The 13431-nt window shown below is 46.0% G+C and overlaps 1 protein-coding gene across 1 annotated transcript in view; it reads right to left on the bottom strand.

Annotated features, from left to right (window-relative positions):
• The window catches only part of EPHA5 (EPH receptor A5), a 187322-nt gene that overhangs the window by 120080 nt on the left and 53811 nt on the right, over window positions 1-13431 (bottom strand). The gene's annotated exons all lie outside the window — the stretch shown is intronic.

Raw genomic sequence — 13431 nt, 5'->3', positions numbered from 1 at the left:
GGTGAGAACAACTCCTCGGCACCTGGAGCCACCTCTCCTCCAAGCGGCGCTTCCCAAGGGCCTTCGGCAGCCCTGCAAAGCTCCTTYGGCCCTAGCGAGACTTCCTCTGCTGGAGGCAGCAGCAGCTCAGCTGCCTGCGTGGCTCCGGACAGGTGGATCTGGCAGCACACAAGCACCTGGGATGGTCCTTCTGCATTAGCTGTGCAACGGAGCGAGYGCCAGCTCTGCTGCTGAGTCGAGCTAGCGGAGCAAGGTCCGGTGAGGCAGTTATTACTGCCTCTGAAATCCCTCAGGAAACAGTGACTGGAGACCTCACTACATGCAGCCCGCGGTACGAGCACTTCCTAGCCCTGTTGGGGTAGGAGGTCAATCAGTAATTCGTAGAAGGCTTCTAGTGGTGTCTGGCTGGCTTAACAGCCGGCTAGACAGTAGCCACCCCTTGGATGTGCAGTCAAATTCATCGACGAGCTCATGTGACAGATTACTCTTCCAACTCGGCTACTATCTCTAGCGCAAACCAGCCTGGAGATGCTAAGTCCAGAAACTTGAAAGCACGCTTGTTTTGGATCCGCTCCTTCAACATCTTCCTGATACCTCTTTGGCCGCATCCTCTAACACAGTGCCCTTTCCCAGAGGGACGTTTGCACCATGCTCTGCATYGGGAGCTACTTACAGTGAGGCAGTGGAGACGGGAAGCGAGGGGAGCGTGCGTGCGCCTGTCTGTGCACACACGCATGCACATGAGAAACACGAGGGTCTGAAAGGGAAAAGCAGAAGAGCGCTTGCAACAGGCAAGGGTGCATCCTCTTTAAAATGCTGTAACTTATTCCTCCTTCTCTTTTAGGTCTGTATGACACAAAAACATTACCATCCAACTGAGCCACCAATCTCCTCCTGTGCAGTTTTTATTCCCACCTCCACCCCCCCCCCCAAGTAAAAAAATGCCTCTTTAATGAAGCTGTTCAGCCTTATGTTTGAACAGCAAAAGCAGGAGCTGACCTCACCGGTGTTTAAGAGTTACAGGGGCCGAGAGTGTTTCCTCGCTGAGCATCAATTCCAGCTCTTTGAACCAACTGCCACAGATCCCAGGAGCTTGCCCACACTACAATTTTCACACTTAGCAACTGTAAAATTGTTAAAGCGATATCTTTCCACACGGTTGCTCTGTTATTAGTGCTTAGTTTGGCATGCCACCTTAGTTACGGGCTTTAAATGCCACTTTCAGCACTTCCCAGGGTAACCTTGGCCATGAAATCAGAAAATCAGATCATTTTCTGGTCTGTTTTCTTCTTTTTCTCTGGAAGAGATTAGATTTTGCTACGCTTGACTGACAAACCTCATTTGGGATTCCAGAGGAGGCCGAAGCCCTGACCTCCTTAAGAAGTGGGAGGCAAGATGTCTCAAGCGATGATGAGGAAGAAAGAGCTAATTTCAACACATCACGTAGCAGGCAATTAGTAATTAATTTGCAGTGAGAGACAAACACACACGCAAAATGTTCAGAGAGTGCCTCCCTGTCAAGTCACGGTATTTAGCATTATTTCTCCAAAACAATGTTAAAACGTAAAAGCCTTTCTTTCTCCTCCGCATTGTTATCTACTTCTGTTGTATTTATCTCTGGAAAACAGAACTGTTGGAGCTGGTTTTTACATTTTAACTAAGTCCAATTCTGAAGTAGTCAAACAGCGTTTTCAAGAATAATTTTTTATACATGTTTAAGTGATTATTTGACCTTTACGATGCTATAATCTTGCTACAGCTCATTATGTTCCAAGCATGTTATCAGGGCTGTATGCAGTGTTACTTGAAAGGGATTCCAAACTGCACATCGACCATAATGAACAACAAACGTCAAAAAATTTCGTTTCTAGTATTTAGTCATGCCCCTGTTGAAAGTTAACACCACATTAAATAACTTTACGGAGCACCATTCAAAATGATGGGGCAAAACCTCAGCTGCTTCATCAAGTAATACACATTAAAYTGTACGACGCCCAGGTTTGGTCCGTGGAGCTATATTAACCGATGATACGGAGGACTGCCTACTAACACCCTGCGACTCATTGCTGAGTAACCAGGAATAAAAAAAGCACGCAAAAGCAGCAGTTGGAGATGCCGCCCAGCACACGGGTTTTCATTTCAGTAATTGTACTGGTAGTGACTTATTTTTAACATCGCCAACAACGAACGAAAGAAATCTAACAATGTAAAGGGTCTGAAAATAATGAAGATTAGAAGGACTAAAATACAAGGCACCCTAGAGAGCTTAAAATCTTTGCCTGGCATTATTGCTAAAGCCCCATGTCTGGCTAGTAAGGCTGCAGTACAGTCAAAGTACACCCAACGCTCCCGCAGTTCCCAGGGAGCATCGACCTGCACAGCTATCCCCCTTTGGAAAACTGCACGTACCGGACCTTCATGGGGCTGCACCCAAGGTCCCCCACAAGGGCAAGCTAAGGAGTCAACTTTGAAATTTATAGGCCTGGACATATTTCAGAGCTATAGGCACCAAGGACGCTTCCTCTCCAAGCAGCACTTCCAGCCCTGTGAAGCAACTTCCACAGAAGGGTCTTTTTAAGGACAGGGTTGCAGAGCTGGGCAACAAAGCACGGTTTGCTCCAAAGACCAAACGAAGATGAGAAGAAAGGCTTTTCTGAGAAAGAGAGCACGTGAGTGACCCCTTTCCATACTCACCTTCCAAAGTTGTTCCCCAAACTCTGCCGCTGCTCCAGCTGACCTGCCAGGATCGCTGTGAGCAACCCTGCTTTGCGCTTTCTCCACCTTGCTGACACGGACAGGCCACTAACTTTTCTTTTGTTGCCAATTATCCGCAGGCACTTATGAGGCAGAGTAAATGAAGCACACTGACAAGTGACAGTAATCGATTTTTCAGCATGCATTTTTATATTTAGACAGGGAGCGCCAAGCTAATGACATGAACTAGTAAAGTACGAAAGCGGATTACAGCATGTCAAACAGCACGGGCAGACAGTCTGCAAAAACCACGCATCTAAATGCCACTCAGTCTTCCATTGCCACGGCACTTTGCACAGACCCCTCGGCTTTCCGACTTCACGAGCCTTAGCACAGCAGGGGCACGGAGGCAAGGGCTTCCTCGAACAAAGCCAAGCGAACCCAGGGCAGGACAACGCGCTGCCGAAGAGGTCATTGCAYGGAGCCCCTATGGATGCGGGAGCAGCACCCTGCCGAATTTCTGCAGAGCCCACTGATGGGGCAGAAGCTGCCCAGACAAATTACAGACAGACAGACAATACAAAGGGACTTCCTTAACCAGGGCCTGACCAGCATCAACCTCCAGAAACCACAGTAACCGTTGGTAATAACCCCTCTAAAACATCCTGAGCAACAGCTCTGAATCAAACCAGCCTACTTATAAAAACGAAAATCCCTTAATTTTAGTAGTTGTTGGYTAAAATCTAGATTTGGGGGTCAAGGCTTAAGGGTTTTCTAGCTCCTGCGAGAACCCTGTTGCCGTCTTTCTTCACGTTACCAGGATCTCCACCAAGTTCAGGCCTGAGGACCATACCACACCTCCCCAAGAAAAGCTGACACTCTGAGATGCTGTCTTCTGTTACGTCACATCACCACTGCCCAACTCGCAAACTGCAGCATGCGATGTATTTAATTGTAAAAACTGAATTTTTGCCTTCCCCATCAGACATTCACAGCCGTCTTGCAGAGAAAAAATAGCCGTGCCCTGCTCAGAGCAGAGCAGCCAAAACCTACCCCAATGTGACTTACCGTTCGGTCCCCCCGTCCAACTACACGACACTTTGGCACCTGTTCGGACCAAGTAACAGTGGACACAGTTTTGTATGTAAACCCTGTGGAGAGCACAACCCATGTGGGACATTATTTATGAGCKAGGCATGCGACGAGGCAGTTCGTGACACTTGTCCAGTGATAACCCCGCTCCCCCGGATCTGCAACAGAATGGGAGGCCACGAGGCCAAATTCCTTGAGCATTTGTTTCTCAAAAAGCGCAAGACCTATTCATCTACTACCTCACTTAAGAAACAGGATAAATGACTTCCATGGTGAAGATAAATGCTGGCAAAGTTCAATCACTCCCAGCCCTGCTGCTGCTTTGAGAACGTCACCCAATCTGGACTCTGACTCAGGCAGAAGAGACTCACCAGCCCTGTGCTTTTCCCACAGCTTTATGAATGCCCCCCCCGTGCAAAACACAGTGTGATTGAATATTAATAGTGTGAAATTTCCTTTTTCATGTTACAAAGTTCTTTATCTGTTGCCAGTCTTGTATTTAGATCCTCATCTTTTCTGCTCATCCTATGTTTTTGTTATGAATAAAATAAAAATTAAAAAGAGTAAGGTAATAAAATAAAATGAGATTGTATAATGAACATCTGAGACATTACAGATAGAAGGAAATTAGAAAAAGATCTATAGAGCTGCATTTTTATTCAACAGGATATTAACACACATATGCCTTCAAGTTCCAAATCGGAGCATCTTTTTATCACTTGCAATGACATGGGGGACTGGAAGCAAGAAACTGGACGTGGGCAGTCTCGGAAATAAACTGCTCTGATACGCCGGTGATGGAAGACATAAAAACAGCTAAGTAATAAACAAATACAAATTTGATTATGCCAAAGTTTCTGCCTGTTCTCATCTCACTCTGCAGAGACCTGCGCAAAAATGGAAAAGCAGATCAGGCACGGCTACTAAGACACGCAATTACGGCTGTCCCACAGCAGCGTGAAAGGACACAGCCTGTCACAGCAGGAGACATCTTGCTCCAAAGGGACCTACAAAATAAATAGGGGGAATTTTCAAAAYATACCCATCAGACCTGGAAGTTGAAGAAACCTGACTCCTGGTACGTGGGATGGTCGCTCCCAACACGTTCCTCTTGCAGGGTAGGAAGAGCAGCGTCGGGAGCAGCCTGTACCGTGCGGAGACAGCGATTTTGTGGCCACTGGGCGTTTGTTTCTTAACTGGCATCTCCAGGGCTGTGTTCTAATATATAGCTGTAGTAGCATTACTGCTAAAAACATATGATCCTGTCTGGCCGGTCTTGGTGATTGCCCTCTCTCCAGCTGTTTGGTTTAAGGGGGACAGACCCGACGTTTTTGCCATCTGACATTTTTTGAATTTTGTCCCTCAGTTTGACCAAGGGGATCAAGACAGCCCCCATCTGCAACACAGATACAACAGCTCCCACATTTATTCTTATCACTTGCACTTATTCTGTGGGAGGCGGACAAATTGCACAGGAGAGACTCAAACAAAGCACTGCTACGTACAAAACGAATTGGTTCAAGCTCATCTTTCCATGCTAGTCCCAGAAAACGCTCCATTTGAAAGGAAAACGGATTTCAAGTTTTATTCCTCTTTGCACGCAGCCCAACACCTTCCTCTGGGAAACACTCCTGGAAAGCAGAGACACTAGGAAGAACTTGTCCTTCAGGTCCTCCTTTACAACACCAGGGCCACCCTTTTTTCTGAAATCCATAATGTTGTTTTGCTTGCTCTGGAACCTCAAGTGATTAACCAAGAGCAGAGCTGCACTCACTCCCCTTTTCTTACCGTCTTCTACAGAAACAATCCACGTCTTCTTCCGCTCTCCCTGCTTCTCTGGGAAACACTGCGGTTCTGCCAAGGCCGGTGTTTATGCTTTCAAAACGAAGCCTCACAGGTATTACTCTTGCAGCAAATAGGGAAACTATTTATTAGTCATACTGTTCTCCAATAGGAATGCAAAGGAATCCAGTAGATAATAAAAGCTATTTTCTTATATTAAAGACAATAAATTTGTAAAAAATTTTGAATCTATAAGGCTCAGAAAGGCCTAAATTGTTGCAATCCATCACCCTGGGGCTTTCCAAGGGAAAGAGGTGATTCTCCTCTGAGTTGGATCTTAATAAGAACTTCAGATTTTGCAGATTAATAACAGCAACAAAACTATTCACTATGGATATATAGTATCTGTATCTTCAAAAAGACTCTATAAAAACRAACTAAGTAGCTTGCACTTAACCTTTTTATCTACTTGAACATTTCATTTTTAACACTAATGAAGTTAAAAACAAAACTATGTACTGCCTATAGTACAGCATCATATTTCCTTGAAATAATATACAGTCAGTTTTACAAGCTGCACAATTCATGTATAACGATAAACCCAGCAGRGAAAACTCACCACAATTAATAAGTTTAACATTTTTACTTTAGTCATGTAGCTACTTTCCAAAGACATCAATAAAACGTTTGAGAGTTAAATAAATCAGTCACTGACAAGATAAGCCAATGTAACGGGCAACTACTTTGCAATTACCCTTGATTTTTGCAGAAGTCATTTTGGGGAAAGGGCATTAATTGCCTTTGGAGTTGATAGGGCATTACTACCGAGCAGTAAGGAAGGCGCATCAGCTCAGGACTGTGAACGTCCTGTGTGATGCCAGCATGAAGTTTAAGTGGAGAATAAAGAACAAGCACCACGAAGGTGACACGGGTAACAGTGCCCCCCACAACACATGACCTAAATAAATGAGAAAAAGAGCTTTGTAAAAGCTAAAAACCACCTTAAAAAATAAAGCCTGTTCTTCCCTCCTACAGCTCAGCTGTAGACTTTCTGTGGCACTCGCTGAGCTGCAAAGATCAAAAGGTATTAGTTACCTGGAATGTGCTTTTACTGGGGCAGTCTTTTTCCAAGGACAGGCAAAAGTCAAGAAAATGCACTTAATGCCTCCTGCACAGTTGTGAGACTGCCAAAAAAGCTAACTGTGTTCCTAGAAAAACTTTTCATGTGTCAAAATTGCCAAAATAGAAAAATCAAGATAGGTATAGCAGCCCTAATTCGAAAGATATTACAACCATCCACAGTTCTAGCAATTCCCACGTACCTACATACTCCTGCGTTACAATTTGGAGTGACAGTGCAGGAGAGGGAGCTACTTAAGGAACAAATTTTACACACCCCATCAAGTTTAAACAGAAAAGAAATCCCAAAGCATTAAGAGCAGCGACGCAATTAGGACTGCAAATTGCCTCAATCCTGCCCCATGGCAATACCGAGGGGGGACGGGACTGACCTGTGGTAAGGCCCAGAAGGGCCTCCCCTCGTGAAGGACCTGAACCTGGCACTGCCATCTCCTCTGGTACCAGGGGGACTTCTAGGAGTCTGGGCAGTAAAGACACGTTCTTACGCGAGGAGGCTGGTGTGGGTCAGATAACTTTGGCACTGCTCAAACACCTAGTTTCTAGGTCTCAGTGGGACTCAGGTGGCTGATAAAGTTGCTCTGCGCAGGTTTACAAACAACTTGGGGTGGGGGGTGCCTCAATTTTTTCCAAGTCCAGTTAGAGGCACCTAACAAGGTTTGGCACCTCCAGAGTATGGCACTGCTGCACAGAGAAAGGTTGGAATAGGGGGTTTGGATTCCAGCTCCAAAACGCCACCTGAATCCCTTTTCAGGTGTCTAAATCCATTTTTGGATGCAATCTTCTCTGCCAGAACACACCTACAAAATGGCTTGGCAACGCGGCTGCGGGCAGCGCAGCTCCTGGCGCAAGCTCTCCGTCTCCCTGGCATGGGCAGCAGCGGCAGCAAAGTTGCGGCAGCGCAACGGGTGACTGCATCATGTGAGTCCCGGGAGAAGGCAGCACACGTGCAGGTTGATGCCTGCACAGCTACTCTTTCCATCCCCAAAGTTGGGGCTGCAGCCCAGGCACACTTTGGATGGCACGTGTCGCGGCCCAGCACCCTGCTTGCAGAGGGCCTGATGGGATGCTTGGAGTCCTTCAAAACCTACTTCTAAAGTACTTGCCTCAACTCTTCAGCTAGTTAACAGCCAGACTTACAAACTCTCCAACTGGAGCATCCTGAGAGGATAACTGCTCAGACCACAAAGTGTTTGATTCCCTACTCTGGGTGCAAAACTCAGCTCAGGCCTTACTAGGGAGCCATAAAATGCCCTGTTAAAAGGTAATGCTTTTGTGTCCACGTACAATTTTTTTTTAAATTATTGAACTAAAGCAAATTTTTGGATTGTGCTCGAACCTGGCAATCCATCTAAAAAAGCTCAAAACTTTCCCTCTTCCTCCCCTCCACTCTCATCTATAAATATAGCAAAATTGAGGATTAAGGCCAGGCAGGCAATGAATAAACGCGCAGCCGTGTGGCTTGACATAATGCAGTAAGCAGTGCTATCAACTCACCCGTTTCAGCATGTTGGGGAGCCCGTGAAAGTCCTATTGTAAAAACTCCAAAGGAAGCGCTTAGCTTGTCAACTCCATCCAGCGCCAACACAAGCGGCGAGCACGGGGGATTTTTCTGTTTGGGTAGCTCACAGGGCACACTCCGCAAATTCGCCGGCTGCTCTTCGGCAGCAAATCCCTTCATTTCGAAAGGAGCCTCTGTGACGTCTCATCCCAACGGCTGCCCTCGGGTCTCTCAGCAGTCTTTCCACAATGCGGTGTTTTCACAGCGATTTCACAGGCTGTCCATTTTCAATAAATATCAGCCACCCGGGCTGCCTGCGCTGCACCTGGGTGCTTGTGGGCTCCTGCGTGGTGAGCGCRTGTCCGTGCTTCTCCTCAACAAATTTCAGGCTCGGTTCGTTCACCCCTGCTCATGACCCAGTACTAATCACAAACCTCATTTTCCAGCTGCTCACCACTTCCTTTCTTATCCTTAATACCTTAACAGATGCAGATGTCCAAAACGTAGCAGAAATGCTTGGGCTCTCAACACCTAGTTAGCATAGTAAGGGCAAACAGACAGGTAGGAGAAATCAGGGGCCAACTATACTGTTTTGATAATGCCAATACTCCCTGTGTTAAGCTTGGAGGTCTCTGCACCCTTTGGTGCACTTTGCCTCAGTACGGTATGAACAGGCTAAACTGACAGAAGAAAGAGAGCAGCTTGCCCAAGGTCAGCAGGAGGACTTTAAATATCCCAACCTCTATTCTTCATGCAGAGATGGATACATTCACATTACACAGCAATGTTTTCTCCAGATTTAGATCAATTCTCTCCACTTCTTATTTAGTCCTCAGGCGTCAGGCTGTGCGTCTTCCTAAGAACACACTTTTAATAACACATTCAAGCCGTAAGTCTAAAGTGTAGGACTGAACTTTCAGTGGGAGCATGACACCTTGCCCCCACAGCTATTTTCTGAAGAGCTCGCTTTAAATTAGTCTCTCAATTTTTATTTGGGCACTTACATAAATCACCTAATCAGAAAACGTCCTGGTAGCTGCGTTGAAGCGAACAGGCAAGACCAGGCTGAGCACTTCAGCACAGGCTTTGGCCTTTTAGATAGGCACAGCATCCAAACACAGCAAGGGAACCTGCACCCACCGCCGCAGCCTGTGTTTTCCAAAAAGCACTGACTTAATACTGACAGTATAAACCTCCGGGCAGGTATTCAGAGAGCTCTGCCCGACAAAGTACAGCAATGGCTGCATCTTCAAGGCCTAACACACACGCTGAAACAAGCTCTCCATCTTGAGATATTGAGATATCTCCATTCTTGAAGATACTGAGAGTTTTTAAAGCCGGGCTTCCAGTTTGGAAGCCTCCTCTCTTCCCGGCTTCCTTTGGGTGCAGAGAGAGAATGGCACTTCCCGCCTTGGATTCGCCATAGGTAGTTTCTAGCCAGAAGAGAATACAGGAAAAAAACAGTGAGATTTTACGGGTTGAAGTGGAATAAAGGGTAAGACTTGCAAAACCGGTGACTACATCTTTTACTGGCCAACACGAGCACCTGAAAACACGCCTGCCTTTCTGATTATGAGGGTTGAGCTTTCAGTAGGAGGCGGGTCACTTAAAAGCTCTCCAGTTGGGTTCCTACAAACATCTCAAAAGTTTGGGTCAACTGCTACACCCCTCAAAACACAGTGCTTGAAGCTCATCAAATATATGAACAGAGACCATTGAATCACCTTCATATTAGATTCCAATTCACACTCAAAATCATTGCACTGAACTCTTACAACTAACAACCACTGGCTTCTCTTATACATATGAGCAACAAAAACTACCTATCCAAAAATAAACTAACGAGAACATGACAAATAACGTAACATCCTAACATGCTTCAGGTGTCGCAACAGAAACCAAGCATACAGAGAGCAGAAGCACATGGGGAGATTTAAGATTGCTTCTCGAGGCTTACTCATCATTTCTCTTAAGCAGGATTTTAGGGAAGGAAAGATTAGTAGAGCACGCTGAACATGCACAGGGGGGCAGAGTTAAGGATGTTTCAAAGTCACATTCTCTTTTCTGACTAAAGAATTTGTATTTCTATTGTCAGTACCGAAGCAACACAAACTATTTCTCCACTCACCTCGAACAAGCATATTTTTCCCCACACGTGATGAAAACACCATTGTTTTCATTACTGCCAGCAATACTGCAAGAAAGCAGGTTTCCTTCCTAAATCAGGTAATAGCTGTAACAATCTTACAAGGCTGCATTCGTGTTTGCTTAAAAGTGCTGATGCAGGGAACTGAATCCAGCCACAGGTAATCAAACAAAACACAGTATGTTTTAACAGATAAAATAGTATTCTTGCTTTATTCTTAAAAGGCCAATTTATTTTGTTTTACGGAACCTGCATTACAAAATCTTCTTTACCCAGAGATTATTTTCTGGCTGTTCACACATTGAACACCTCCCACCCCCTAATGCTAGCCACTACTTCTTACTTTTATATTTTCTGCATCCATATTGTTATTCAAATCCCAAGCAGAAATACCAATGGAGTCAAAGGTAGCTTTTCAAGACATCCACGTGCCCTCTGAGTCCCTCCCACCCCTTTTCCCAAAATTTCTTCCTCAAAACCTACTTCTCCCATTTGGCTTGCCACTGTGGTTCAGTTCCCACACTCTCTGCTCTCCTCTTTTTGGCCTGCCTTCTCCTCTGTAGGAATATTTAAGAGATATTAAGGCTACCTTGTGTGTCTTGCTCTGCAGAGGTGACAAGTATGCATCTGGCGACTCTCGCATCAAGCCCCAAATACTGGATGCATACAATTCATTCAACATGCAACAGGGTGCACGCTACCTTAACCTTACGAGTGCTTCCCGTACTGCCCTCCTTTCCAGGCTAACTCCATTTCCAGTGCTTGGATATACAATATTAACTCTGATTTCTGCAGTCCATTAAGGAAAAAGTATTGCTTTCTATAGGAAGAGGCTGTGCTACTGTCACCAGAAAAACCACCCTGGGAAAAAGCAAAAGCCTCAGCAAGCACCACCAAAGGGACCTGAGCTGTTTTGTCATTAATATGGTAAATGCCTTAGTCTTCTGGAGAGGATTTAGAAAGACATTTCAGAGCTGTAAATCAATGATGGACCGTATGTGTTCCTCTTCATAAAGAGAAAAAACAAAGCTGGTATTTTTATTTCAAGAATCTCGTTATTCTGAGTTCTGCAGCGTCCTCTAACACGCAGCACATACACACATTGCTGGAATTAGATATATGGTGACTTATAAGGATGACTGAATTGGATACCTCAGCTAAAGCRAGAGAGACTCAATACATCAGCTTTTGGATTCACATGCAGCAAGGTGAATTCAGAGCAAGCGAATGAGAYGACTGCTGACTACCTGGGATGTAGCCACGATCCATTTCTAGCCTAACTTCCTATTACTTTCACATTATTTAAAAATAACAAGCTTGAAATATCTACATGTGGGAGAGGTCAGGGAGGGTCTCGGAGAGAGCCTCTCTCTTCCAAAGGTCTCTGACCCCCCCGCAACCTCACGGGGAAAGAAAGAAACAAAGAAACAAACAACAACAAAAAACCCTAAAAGCATGCCATCTGCTGCTTATGAGTCATCTTCATCCAAAACAAGAGGCCTGCTGGGCATAAAGTGGCCAACAGCAGAGCCAACAAGTAGGAGACACTCCATTAGGCGGCAACACTCCAATAGTGTCAAATCCAAGAGTGGACTGAACTGCTAAATCCTTAATTCACACTGGCACAGCACCTTAGGTATCTCGGGTGAGAGCATTTAGGGCTTCAGGAGGTCTCTGGATAGGATTCTAGCACATCGAGGAGGCTGTGCTAGAGAAGCACCGGTCTTCACACTGCAAAGGCGAGAAGGTGGAAAATGATGATCATCATTCCCTACTGTTTGCAGAATCGATTTAACACAATTATCAGCTCCGTTTTTGAGCAAAATCGTGACAGACAGCACAGCACTGCTCCAAATTAATTCACAGCAGTGGAAGAGCGGGCAGGAAAGCCTATGGCACACAAGTGGCCAGGAGCATCTGCTAGCTCGCAGTGCCCACGCAGAGGAGCTGCGCGAGCACTGCGGGCTCCACGCTGTCTGCGGGAGGAGCAGAGTTCCCCTGCCGCAGCCATCGGGCTGATCACAAACCATTCGACGCCAAGGGCAAGAGCGCCAGAGCGAGGCCTCACGGGGCTTCTGCGCATTAGCAAGTGCTGCATGCTTCTCATTTCACCTCATTCATCCCACCAGGATGTTTAAACAAGACCTGCTTGATTCCCAATAGAAGAATCATCTACCCCAGGGGATCTCTCTGTCACACCGCAACACATCTCAAAACGGTCTGGAACTGATCTGCCTCTCAGGCTCCTGGGACATCCAACACCCGTTTTTGTGAATGATGCAAAGAATTTATGCATTTGAAACACACTCCGTGTAGTGAGCTGAGTCCAGTGACACAGGGAATCCAAGTCACAAATGCTTTTAACAAGCAAGACAACATTCCCGCTTTACTCATGACGAGCCGTTCTCCTTGTCCCTTTTTAAGTGCTCTTTACCCAGACTTCATTTCCTGGCCATGCTTTACTCCTGGAAAATGTTCACTTTCCAAAAGCCTTGCGGACAGATTCTTATCTTGGCAGCAAGCGACGATTCACCAGTGCTTGAGAATTTGTCAAAGCCTTTGCTTCAAACCATTATTCCCCCTTTCATCTCGTCTCAGTTCAGTACTGGATCCATCCTGCTTCAGCATCTTCAGGATTTCAAGCAGGCTGTCATCCTATTTAAACATAACATCATTCTCACAATACCCAGTAGATACAACAGCTTTATGTCTGTGTTCAGGAAAACATGAAAGGCAGTGACAACCTTGGCTGCAATTTTTTGAGGAAAACTTACAAGCAATTCTCACTGAAGGAAAGACTGCTGAGGGACAGGGCTCCATTGAAGGCCTGCATTTCCCTTGTTAGTCAAGTCAGCATGGTCCCTGCGGCTCCACGTCAGCTGTGCTGCGGACATCCTGAACAGACTGCACCTCATGGGTTGGCGCGAGGCGAGCTGTAGTTGTCCCTCCCCTTTTAGACAAGGGTGGGGGGATCAGAGACCATCTCAGGCCCAAGAGCAGAGCTTCTCAGAGACCTTGCCTGCCATCCTCACGAAGCAGGGGCTCCAGAGGAGCAGAGGGAGGTGTGCTGGATCGCCCA

Source organism: Apteryx rowi, unplaced genomic scaffold (genome assembly GCF_003343035.1).
Source record: "Apteryx rowi isolate R43461 unplaced genomic scaffold, aptRow1 scaffold_298, whole genome shotgun sequence".
Taxonomy (NCBI): domain Eukaryota; kingdom Metazoa; phylum Chordata; class Aves; order Apterygiformes; family Apterygidae; genus Apteryx; species Apteryx rowi.
Note: the sequence above shows the minus strand (reverse complement) of the source record. Positions and strands in the feature narration are given on the sequence as shown.